Here is a 12,445-nt window from a genome sequence, read left to right as displayed (position 1 = left end):
TTACCATTGGGGAAACTGCGGTGGGTGGCAGGTGAGGCACTGCTGGCGGAAGTGTGGTGGGCGGCAGGGGAGGCACTGTTGGTGAATTGTGGCATGGGAGGCACTGTTGGTGAATTGTGGCAGGGGAGGCACTGTTGGTGAATTGTGGCATGGGAGGCACTGTTGGTGAATTGTTGCATGGGAGGCACCACTGGTGGAAGGGCAGTATTTGGCAAGGGAGGCATCGCTGGTGGAATTAAAGTGGAAGGATGGGCATAAGCTGCTGGTGGAATTGCTGCGGAAGTAAGGGCATACACTGCTGGTGAATCTAGTATAAATAAATTTGAAGCAACTGGACTTGTTTAGTAATCATTGAAGACGTTTCACTACTCATCCGAGCAGCTTCTTCAGTTCAACTGACTGGTATGGGAAGTCCTCAGCATATATACTCTTCCACTAATCCAATCACAATGGCACTATGTAACTCTTCAGAAAGGTGACATCTGAAACTCACAGAGGTGTGAATGCTGTGGAGTTACTTTGAAAGGATTACCCAAGTATCATGCAACTCTTCAAACAGGTGTTACTTGTTAGAGTTGCATGAATGGATGTGTGAAGAGTTCTGAAACTGCCGGGGTACAGATGTTAGAACAGCATTGTATGTAGCAGACAGATGGTGTCGAAGTCCCCCGCCTCTGTTAAGGGATGGTTTCTCCACTTTGACATGAATGGCCTCTTTTACACCTCTTTCAAACCAGCGGTCTTCTTTGTCCAAAATTTGGACATTGCTATTTTCAAAGGAGTGTCCCTTGTCTTTTAGGTGTAGAAAGACAGCAGAGTCCTGGCCTGTAGTGTTCGCCCTCCTATGCTGAGCCATGTCTGCTACATACAATGCTGTTCTAACATCTGTACCCCGGCAGTTTCAGAACTCTTCACACATCCATTCATGCAACTCTAACAAGTAACACCTGTTTGAAGAGTTGCATGATACTTGGGTAATCCTTTCAAAGTAACTCCACAGCATTCACACCTCTGTGAGTTTCAGATGTCACCTTTCTGAAGAGTTACATAGTGCCATTGTGATTGGATTAGTGGAAGAGTATATATGCTGAGGACTTCCCATACCAGTCAGTTGAACTGAAGAAGCTGCTCGGATGAGTAGTGAAACGTCTTCAATGATTACTAAACAAGTCCAGTTGCTTCAAATTTATTTATACTAGATATACCATGACCTGGATGAAGGAAAATCTTCATAGACATACTGCTGGTGAAGTTACAGCAGATGGAATTAAGGCACAACTGAGGTGTGTGAAAGAGAAGACGCGGCTGGTGGAACGAAGGAGATGCATTGCTGGTCTTAACCTGAAAATGCTACTGGTGGAACTGAGGTAGCTTAAGGAAGGGTCATCACTGGTGGAACTGGGATTTTGAAGAGGAGTTACCTAACTGGCGGTACAGCAGTGTTAGGAATTTTAGGAAACTGCTGCTGGTGTTGTTTGAGGTGCCTTTTCTGAACGCTTCCGAGACCCGTCTGCAAAAACCAAAGATTAAACTTCAAACTTCAAACTCAATCCTCGCATTTTTCATCTTAGCAAGTGATATTACTGTAAAAACACTGTAACGCTTAAGGGATACACTTCCCATGCTTTTCATTGGCAGCTCAACAGGTTCTGGCTGCATGGGATTTACATGTTTTATTTTTTTTTGTGCTTACACATAGCACGTAATTGCAGAATTGCAATTATCTCAGGGATCACCTCAATATTCCCAAAGACTCCCCTTTTTCCTGCAGTTACCCAGTGTGCCTTCTTCCCATAACCAGCTGTGTTGTGATCGGTACCCCATAATGTAAGGAATCCTAATGAAAAACATTTTTTCTTTGTATTTGTGCTGCTTGTCTTTGTACTCGGGCCCTTTCTTACCTATGATTGTATTGTGACTTAAAATGCCGAATAGGTGAAGTCCTGAAAGGCTTCTTGGATCTGAATTTCCATTTCGGCAGAAGGTCCTTTCGGCAGCGTCAGATCGGCTGGCAGTTTAGTAAACTCCTCTTCAAAATAGGTGACATCCTCCGGTCCGTCGAGGCTGGGTATGAACGGAGCCGTCGCCTTCCTCTCTAGTATGTCATCCCAGACTATGTTCTGCAACATATGCACCATAAAAATGCTCATTATTAGAGGTTCTTCAGAAAGCTGAGGATATGAGAGGACTGTACCTCGCAGATAGTATCCGAGGGTATAGCCAGAAGATCTTAGAATGATTATGATAATACAGACAAAGGACTTACATTAAAGAAGGGATGTTCGGCTACATCAGCTGCATCTCCTTCGGTAGAACCCAGTCGCTCCTCGGGATTCTTGTTCAAGAGCTACAAGAACAGAAAATGGCAGTTACACGTACAGAAGCATTGTGGGAACTCCAGAGATTTAGAAAGTGGTCACTGATCTGATTGTAATAAACTGATAGGTCAGCGCTACTTACCTCTGATATGAAGCTTACTGCTACTGGATCGAGAGACTCGGGGAAGAGTGGCTCAACCCCGACAATAGAGTCACATATGCAGTCCCCGTCATATCCAGTGAAGGGTTTCTGGAATGTTGAATAAGAATGTATTAAGGGCCAGGTTTATTATAAAGAGTGCTTTATGAGGTTAGATAAATAACAATATTTAATTGTATGTCACTTCCCCTTATAACTGGTCAGTGGCAGTTTGCGCTTACCTTCCCAAGGAGCATTTCATATGTGATGACTCCAAGAGCCCACCAGTCGACGGCTCTTGTGTACATCTCTTTCCTCAGTACCTCTGGTGCCATGTAAGCTAGAGACCCGATCATGGTGCCTGTTCGGTCTCCATATCCAATTCCTTCAAAAAAGTCAAATTGTAAGTGATTGATGCCAGAGGAAACCCAAAATTTGTCCCCTTTGTGCTCGATAATAATACAAGGCGTCCCTTACCGGTCTTGCCTATGCCAAAATCGGCAATCTTTATATAGCCGTCCTTATCCATAAGGAGATTTCCTGGCTTTAAATCTCTGCATTGAAACAAAATGGAAATATTATAACGACACATTAAAACTGCTGTAACATAGCATAGAGTCAAAAGCCAAGCTTAAAAACTCTGCCTCCTGTCCTATTTCCTTCCCTTAGACTTCCAAGAAGTAACTTTGAACCTGTAGCTGCACTGCTGCTAACTTGCAGCAGGTATTAAACTCCAGGTTGTACTCACCACTAAAGGTACCTAGCCCTTTATAAACTCTTACCTGTGAACAACATCCTTCATGTGTACGGCCTCCAGGCCTAGGAGTATACAGGCAGCGTAGAACCTGCAAGGATAAGGAAAATACTTTTGATCACTATATGGTGCCTTTATTTATGAACGTTAATATTTAGTGTAGCACAATTGCCAGTTCTCTCATCCTCCCCTGCTCTTCAGTCTCCTGTAACTGATAGACTGTATGTATAAAAGCCCAAATATTCACCTAATTTATACTTACTTAGCCCTCTCTAGGTCGAAGTGCCCACAGGTGTCCAGATGGGTTCTCAGACTTCCTCCTGCAACAAACTCCATGACAAAAAAAAGATGAAATTTGGTGGAAAATGTGGCATATAAATCCACTATGAAGTTGTCTGGGTTCACCGTCTGCCCAATTTCCTTTTCGGCTAAAATGCTGAAAGATAAAAGAGCAAATGAGTCCAGCGTAGAGTCAAATATAATGGTAACAAAAGCAACTGGGTGAAGGGAAGGCACGAGAAATGAAAAGTATATAAAATGGAGAATTTTGGAATCATGAGCTCACCGTTGTAATTCTTCGAAGGTGTTTATGTCTTCCTTTTTGAGTACCTTCAGGGCACAGTATATATTTGCCGGAAGGTACTCAACAAGTAGAACCTGGAATTAGAGAGTGGGTTTAGTAACATTGAATGTTCCCCTGTATTTAATGCTAAGTTCTAATTAGAGACTGAATTAATTACCTTGCCAAAACTCCCCCTGCCTAAAACTTTTATCCGGCGAAAGTCTCTTGCCGAAAAGCTGCAGAACTGTAGCTCTCTGCAACGGAAGAAACAGGAATTTTGTTTTGTGCAAAAAAAAAAAATATATATATATAAAATGTAAGTGTTCATTTTCAGTATTGAGGGTTTGTCTTACTGAGTGCTTTGTGTCTCCTCTGATGGCTCCTCTGCCTGGCAATCCTGAGTTGGGCAGTAATCACCAGGGTGAGGGTCCTTCGATGTTTCAGAGGAGTCTTCTCCATGCACTTGCACGTCGCTATTGGAATAAGGTAAATTAGGTAAAAGATCATTATAATGCAAGTGTACAGTAATAGTAGAAAGCAAGCTAACCTGCGGCCTTGCGCATACAGCGTGATCTTACCTTTCCTCTTCATTCTCAGGCTGTTGTTCCGGCTCGGCAAAAAGAGATTCCGCCTCTCCCTGAACCTCCTCCTCTTGTGCTGGTAAGTCACTGTAAGTATAATACAGGTTAATGTTCATTCTACTTAAATTTTATCCCTTGCTTAGTGATTGGTTACCTGTAAGCTACCCTATGGCTTCCCTTAGTTGCTTGATTCTTTGTATTCCCCAATACTGCGGCATCCCTACCCATATCTCATAGATGGCACTGTGCTACTGAACTGAGGATTGTGGAATCTCCCAGCCAAATGCATGTGTATCTTACCATTTGTCCTCTTCTGCGCCAACAATTTCCTCTGCAGGTACTTCACTTTAATTAGAAGAATGGTTCAGTTATTGTTAAGATTGTATTGCTCTTATCTGATGAAAGTAGGGGGCAGGTTTTTAATCTGTTCTGAAAAATCCTTACCTGTCATCAGGTGGAACTTGGGGCTGTTCTTTCTCTGGCCCCGGTTCTTTAGAAGAAGCATCAGGATGGTGCTGCAAACAAATAAGGGGCACAAGGTGAGCAGTCAGTGAATGTGGGGTCACAAGGATATAATAAGGGCAATGTTTTTGTTCTGCCCAAGAAATGAGTGCAATGTCAGTGTAATGTACTCACTTGGGAAGAGTCGCTGGTCGGGTCTAAAATGACCAGAACCTCAGGCCCAGTGTCCTTTTCTGCTGGGAATGCTACACTGTTGTTAGTTGTAGCCTCCGTCGTCTCTGGTACTGCATCTGAAAATATAGAACACAAGTTTGATAGATATAAGGAATTTCAAATATAAAAATTCAAAGATATGATTAAACCTAAGGTTGCTTAGGAACACAAATTCAACCACCCGTGGTTCTGTTCACATGGTAGAATGGTACCAGGTAAAGGCTTATGGGCTGTTTGCTGATTTGAGATAATGCTGTCTATAATCACTGGTTTTAAATATACATGTTAAAGCAACAAAAATTCATTTATAGTCCTGTGGGGCTCAGGCTAATGTCCATTTAGTGGATCTGCTGATGCCACACGGGTTCCCCATATAATGACAATAGGAAAGAAACCAGAGATTGTTATAGCTCACCTTGAGTGCTCTCCGCTTCCCTCCGAGCGATCTCCGCATTGAGCTTGAGGAGAGAGGAGTAAAGGGCTTTCACCCTTTTCTCACTGCTGTTCCTCAGCTCCTTCACCTGGGCTTTAGCCTTTTTGCCTTTGCTGGCCCGGAACATCTTTTGCGCCCCCGCTGCTATGCGCATCTCCTTCTGGATGTCCCGCACCAGCTGGTGTCTCGTATCCAAAAGGCAAGGCCTTGCCCAGGGCTCGGAGACATCAAAACACTGATCGATGGCGTCGGTCTATAGAGAATGGAAAAAATAATGAAGTGCTAATAACGCCTCCAAACTATAATGAATATTCAACTTAAACATATTTGTGAGAACAGCAGAGAAATACAAACAGGGTTACTAAATATTTATTGTAAGCAGAGGAATTTCTCTTTGCAGTGACAGTTCCCCTTTATATCTGGGGGCAAGGCCTCTCATCCTCAGGCAGGAAACAATGGCTTTATATTTCCATCAGCCTTACCTCAGTGTGACGCTGCTGATGTAAGATGTTACACAGCTTGGCACCCATCTTGAATGTCCTGTATCAGGAAAGAAAGGTTGGTATTAGTCACTGCTTTAGTGGGGATAAATAATACAACTGTTTGTAGCTGCTGGTAACCTACAAGCTCAAGCAGTAATGAAATGATCAGACTTCTTATCCCATTGGTTTAAGCCAGGACTAGTCAGATCAGCCAATCATTTCACAGCTTCCGCTGCCAAAGGTAAAAACGTATGTTTAAATATTATACATTACTGCTATTGACTATGTATGCTAGTGTATGAGCCCCTCAATAAATCCCAGTCCCGCTATGTCTAATGCTCAGTCACACTGCAATGGCCATAACCCCTGCAAGACAATTATATGTCCAACTAAATGTTCAGTTGAGTTTAGGCACAGTGTCATTCTGTAGCTGCAGTAAAACTACAACTTCCAGCATCCTCTGCCCCCCAATGCTCACACTTTGTATGAAAAGGAACAATAACCCTCCAACTGAACTAAATGATATAACACGGGGTGCTGGTTTGGTGGCGCTGCGGCTTGTATCATTGCTTAGGGTGACAAAGTGGCAGCACTGTGCATCATTTTCCTGACAGGATGCGCTCCCAAAAATTGCTTGTTAAGAATATATGAAGTATTGCTATTTTGCGTATTTCCAATATACAAGTGATTATGCTCTGTGGTTGTCGGGTCACAAAACCTGGCAACCAAAACACAACTGAACTCTGTGGGTTGATTATTACTTGTGTTATTGTTAAACAATCTTATTAAAAGGGGATTTATTTTGCTCACATAGCATTACCTTCCTTTATATCCCTTTACATGGGTGGCTAGGAATTGTAACTCTTCTCATTTTAATTAATCTTTCAATACTGCCATTCTGGCCCCTAGATATCCAGTTGTTGTTAGTTGGGAAACCCCTGGAATGACAGCAGTGTGACTGTTGCACTGTGGGAACCCAGCTCAAATCTTACTTACAGATCTACAGGTGGGAAATATGAAAATAGCTGAAATAATAATAAGCAGCATGACAGTTCCTATAGCCAATAGGGAAAGATAATCGTACTCTTATTGTAGAGGGGAAAAATGTAGGACCAGTACGTTTGTCCAGAGGACCCCAATTAGGAAGATGTAAATATCCTCTGGGCTGAGAACCACTCGAATCTTCTCCCTTCTTCTCTCTCGTTCTCACTTCTTCTCCCTTCTGTATCGCCGATGTCGCTGTTGTTCTCTGGATTCTCTGTATCGCTCTCAATAACTTACACTATAGGGGAAAAGAGATACAAGGGATTGTGAGCAGGAGAATACTAGGGGCAGAGGGCCCTGCCACTTCTGGAGCCGCAGGAGAGTAGGGGGCCCATTGGGACCAGGTAATATCAATGCAGAGTTGCAAAACTGCTCATGTTTAACATTTCAGGGGCCTCAAAAGGCTCTAAGAGCAACCAGGGATACAGTGCATAACCCCCTCTATCATATATAAGAATATGAGCTCACCAATATCCCATACCAAAATGACATGGAAGGAATCAAACTATAAGTCCAATAACTATCAGGTTTTCAATTTCTTAAAACTATAATTGGATGTAAAGGTGCCTGACAGCTCTTGTGTGTGCTATTTAGCTAACAAATATGATGGTCATCGAGAATGTAGACTTTCCTCACTGGCTTGTGTAAAGGGCCTTCGTCTCCCATGATGCACTCTGAGGTCAAGCCATTAGCATTGTATTGCTTATAATGTCAGGGCTGGCTTGTGACATGACTACAGATCCCATCATGCACTGAGATTTCCCAGTCCCATAAATGCAGGGATCATCTCAGTATTCCAATGGAACATGCTTCTCCCTGCACATACCCAACGTGCCTGCTCCCCCATAGCCAACTCAGCTCTGATCAGTGCCCCTGCACCCCTAACGTAAGGAATCCTAATGCTAGGTATTTATTCTTCTGATTTGTGCTACTTGTCTTTCTGTTGTGGCCCTCCTTTACCCATCATACACTCTAGTGCTGGTGCTACTGACCGTTGCTAGGAAGAGTGGGACCCTAGCACCCAAATGAAAGTTGTCAGTTACAGCCAGAGAGAGGTAGTGTAAATGGTCTAAATGTTGAAAAGCACAATTAAGTAAACAAAAAATATGAAATACACATTGCCTTAGAACTACAGCTCAGCCACATGGGATTCTGGGACTTGTAGTTCAGGGACAGCTAATTAAGCACGGGTGTAGGGTCAGCGAGACAGTGATTATGATTTTCTGTTTCTCAGCTCTTAACTCCCTCTGTGGCCCAGCACAGGTGTAATATCCAGCCCCCTTGTGCCATATAGGACAATACATGATTTTGTTTTCCAGACCCCATAACTAATAGGCCCCTCTGCAGTGTTACCCCCTGATGAGTGCACTAGGTGACAGTGGCAAAAAAATTACCCCCACTCCTTCCTGCCTGTTGGGCAAATGTAATTTGGAAACACACTGACATATTTCCAACAGACACTTTCATGATAAGCTTGTCCCCAAACAAGAGCAAATAATGGGGGCAATTTGGGGAGCTTTGGTGCCAGGGGCACTTTTGGGAACTTTGACTCCACTCCCCAAGCTACCATTAATCATGCAAAGTTGCCTAAAATGCCCCCCCCCCCTTTTTTTGCTTGTCAGGCTAATTTTGTTAGCTGTTGTGCCAGGGGGCAATTTTGGGAAACACGCCCCAGGCTACTACCCCAAATTGCCCCTTGTATCATTGTATTTAATTTGTTCCTCTACCCCAGTATCTGCATCTGCTCCACTCACCCATGAACAGAAATAATATAACTGCCATCTGTACCTTAGCATTGTCAATATTGGAAGCAAAAATGTATGTATTGTATGGCCTCCAAAAGTTTATGGGGTCCCCAGTCAAAAAAAAAAGGATATATTTGCTGCAGAACTGCAAAACTGCCAAATCCTGTGTCTGTGTCTCCCAACCAGCGCTAAGATTAATGTCATCTCTAAAATTCTCCAAATTCACTAAAATCTGTGAGAGGAGCAACTTCCGCTAGTCTAGGGGGGCATCACCCAACTATTTCCCATCTTTTTTTAGCTAAAATAAGGGTTATTTGGCAAAAAATCTCTCAGAGGGGATTCAGACTTACCTCTCGTCACAAGTCAACCAACGGACAAAGCCAACTGTCACATTTCTAGGGGTGAAGTCACATGTCGTGAAACAATGTAGCAGAAACAACATGATTGTTAGACCTGGGTAAAAACATTTCGCTAGATTATTTTTGCTTCAATCATCAGTACCAGCGACCAGAAAGGGATAAACAAATGCTGCTTCATTTGTCTCTGGCATAAATAGTGTGAGAATGGCAGTATTTTAAATGTTAAACAATGAAATTCAGTGAATTAAATCTGATTGGCTGTTGGTAGCTCCGTACACTTTTGGGCACCCAAGAAAAATCTCCTTTTCGTATGGGTTTCCCCCTTGACTATGTGATTCAAGTTTGGTGGGTTTGGCTCCAGAGCTCTAAGATTGGCAGCAGTTTAAATGTCTCCATTAAAGTCAATGGGTGAAATTGGATTGGCCCCTTCCACTTTGAGTTGTCCAACAAATGTCGCTGTTTCATTTGGGGTGACCCCATGATTATGTTATTCAAGTTTGGGGAGTGTAGCTTCAGAGCTGTAAGTGTGGCAGCAGTTTGAAAATCTTTCCTGTCAAAGTCAATGGAAATATTGGGGTGTTCAGAGCGGCGCCACAAAAAGACGGAGGCCGGGATCCCTTAGAAAAGCACAAGCAGCCTGCTCCGCTATAGGGCGAAGAAGTGGAGAGAGTTTGAGTGTTGTACCCCTAAACCTGTAGGAGGAGAAGCGTTTAGAAAATGGGCTGCGCTAAGAATGGGCTGAAGTGGAAGAACAGTTTTTCAAAGCAACATAATAAATCCCAGGCTGATATGGGCACTAGTACTATGGATGGGGCACATATACATTTATCCCAGTAAGGTAAATGGCCAGTGAATTAAAGGGTAATCCCAGAACGTATCTCTCTGTCTCAGCTTTTTTATATGTTAAATATGTTACACATAAGTACGTGTCCCCACAGCTCTTTCCGTTCCACCTATATATAATAGTTTGCAATCCTAGAATAATACGTAAAGCACAAATGTGGTTCTGCAATTGTAAAACATTTTTGGCTCTGGTAAGTTTAGTTCACTCTCCAGTTTGAACCTCCAGGGGCCACAAACCGGCACGCTTTGCATTTTTTATTATTGCATTTAAATGCGCCCTTCAAACTCAAAAGTTATTTGAGTATTCCTTAGTGTCCAATGTTTTATAACTATTGGAAGGCGCTAACCAGCTACGCTAATGCTATGATGGGATTTCATCAAAACTGCCAATTTTGGGAAAGCAATGGAGTAGAAAGACATGGGTACCCATTGGGAATTCTCCCAAATATGTGCCTTCCAAAAATATATGATTTTGGGTGGGTCAGTGTATTGTTTTGTGTGTTTTTACCCCACAAAAATGCAGAAAAATTTCTTGATAGTGAAAGCTTTGAGGTGATTTTTTTTTTTAGAATTTTCATACAATTTTCGAGTGACTGCTTACCACTTGATGTAATGAATTATGGGAAATAAAAATATAATCTATTCTCCAATAAGTATTAAGTCTGTGTAAATAGAATGTATAGTCCTTTTCAGTGTGGCAGTTCTCTACATCATGTCAGACGTCTAGAAGGAATACTGGAGTGTCTGGCCGAGCAGTCTTAAGTGTGGATCCAGAAGTATGTTGGAGTCCCCTCCAGCCGCTAACGTGGAGGAGAGGTGTCTCTCATGGTTATGGCTATTTTATATGGAGAAGGGCTGCTAGGCTTTGGCAAGCACTCATATTTTAACAGCTCGGTGTCAACCTGTCCCCTGCCAAGCTCATCCCGCTTAGGCTTTAGTTACTGTACTGTTTCCTCAGTGGATGAGGCAGTGTGGGGGTCTGCCTCTGAAAGAAATCATTGGACATCATTCCCTTTTTGATTGGCCGCTCTTCTCGCTCCAGCTATAGCACCAAGTAATGTCCCCGTAATTGTAGCCTTACAATCGTCCCAGACTACGTCAGGGCTTGCAGTGTTGTTATTAGTGTCCCAGAAGTCCATTGAGGCTCCTTAGAGACCGCCTCGCATAGCCACGGTGAACTAAGGCTACAAATTTGGGATCTGCCTGCTGGTATTATATTTATCTTAAGGAGGACTGTATGGGCAGACCAGACCATATAGTATTTGGTCCACTAGTCTATGTAAGTGAGATATAGCTAAGTCTAAGTTGATTCTGGTTAGTGTGTTTATACTTAGTGGATTGGCAGGAGTCCATGTAGATAGATTTTTCCACTTTCAGATGTCGGTGAGGCCCAAAGTAACAGTATAGTGTCCATCAGGGTGTGGGATTGCCTATCAGGCTGCTAGTGGGGCTGCTGGGAATCCTGTAGCTTCTTGCCTTATCTGCTGCATTGCCTGGAGCTGAAAGGTTGGTGGTACATATATACTTGTTATGGTCAGTGGCTGGATAGCTAAGGTACATGAAAGGGCTACAAATCTGCCCTGAGGGTCTATATGTAAGTCATGAAGTGAAGTTTAAAAGGTATGTGTTTTCTAATCAAAATAGAAGTGCCTCTGGCATAAGGGGGAGTGATAGCCATGAGCCTCCCAAGGGCTTTTTTAATGCCAGTAGGCATTGTCCCTCGAGATGGGTCTCCTGCTGTAGCAGGATATGGGGCTGATATTTTGTAATGTAATGGAACACTAGAGATTGTTTGAATTTGGGATTTGGGCCCCTTAAGTTCCAAGATATGAGCGCTGAGGGCTCCTCTCCTGCTCGGTTTGACAATGACACATTGTGCAGTGACATGCAGTGCATTTCATTAATTGAGTGACCTTAGCATAGTAAACTTAATATGAATATATTTATACCAGTTCTTGGGATTTCAATCTTCCCACAGTTTAATCACCAGTATTGTAAAACAAAGCAATTTTTTTCCCCAAAATAACTGTCCCTGTCCCTCCGTGCCGACCCCTAGTTGGGAAAGGCATTTTCCCTGTAATTGTAAATGTGTTGTTAACACTAGGGAGATTAGTCTGCTAATCTAAATTATGCTCCAGATAGTCCTGTAGAAGTTGTGAATTGGTCCTATGGGAGGTAGTGAGGGCTTCTACCCATTAAAAAGCTGCCAAATAATGGCAGTAGGGGTCCCATTCATTTCAGGTATAAGTGCATGTTTGGGTGCTAGTACAGTCAGCTAATGAATCACCATGGGTGAAAAGTATATTGAGCCTGTGTGTGATTGGTCCCCTCCTGAGTATCTTGTCCATAGAGGTTGATATTTCATGGTGGTCAAGTCGGCAAGTGTGTGTGGCTAAATCCCGAAAGGACCAGGGATCAGGATACTGCATGTTACAGTCTGGGACAGATGCCAAGGGATATCCAGCAGTGAGCACTGGTTGTTGGGGTGCCTTCCAATTGTCAGTAATAAC

General features: G+C 43.0%; 1 long non-coding RNA gene across 6 annotated transcripts in view; it reads left to right on the top strand.

Moving 5' to 3' along the window:
• The window catches only part of LOC108645184, a 125,288-nt gene that overhangs the window by 86,433 nt on the left and 26,410 nt on the right, over positions 1-12,445 (top strand). The gene's annotated exons all lie outside the window — the stretch shown is intronic.

This window comes from Xenopus tropicalis, chromosome 8, assembly GCF_000004195.4.
Source record: "Xenopus tropicalis strain Nigerian chromosome 8, UCB_Xtro_10.0, whole genome shotgun sequence".
NCBI lineage: Eukaryota > Metazoa > Chordata > Amphibia > Anura > Pipidae > Xenopus > Xenopus tropicalis.
The sequence above is the reverse complement of the archived record's forward strand: the minus strand, read 5'-3'. Positions and strand labels throughout refer to the sequence as shown.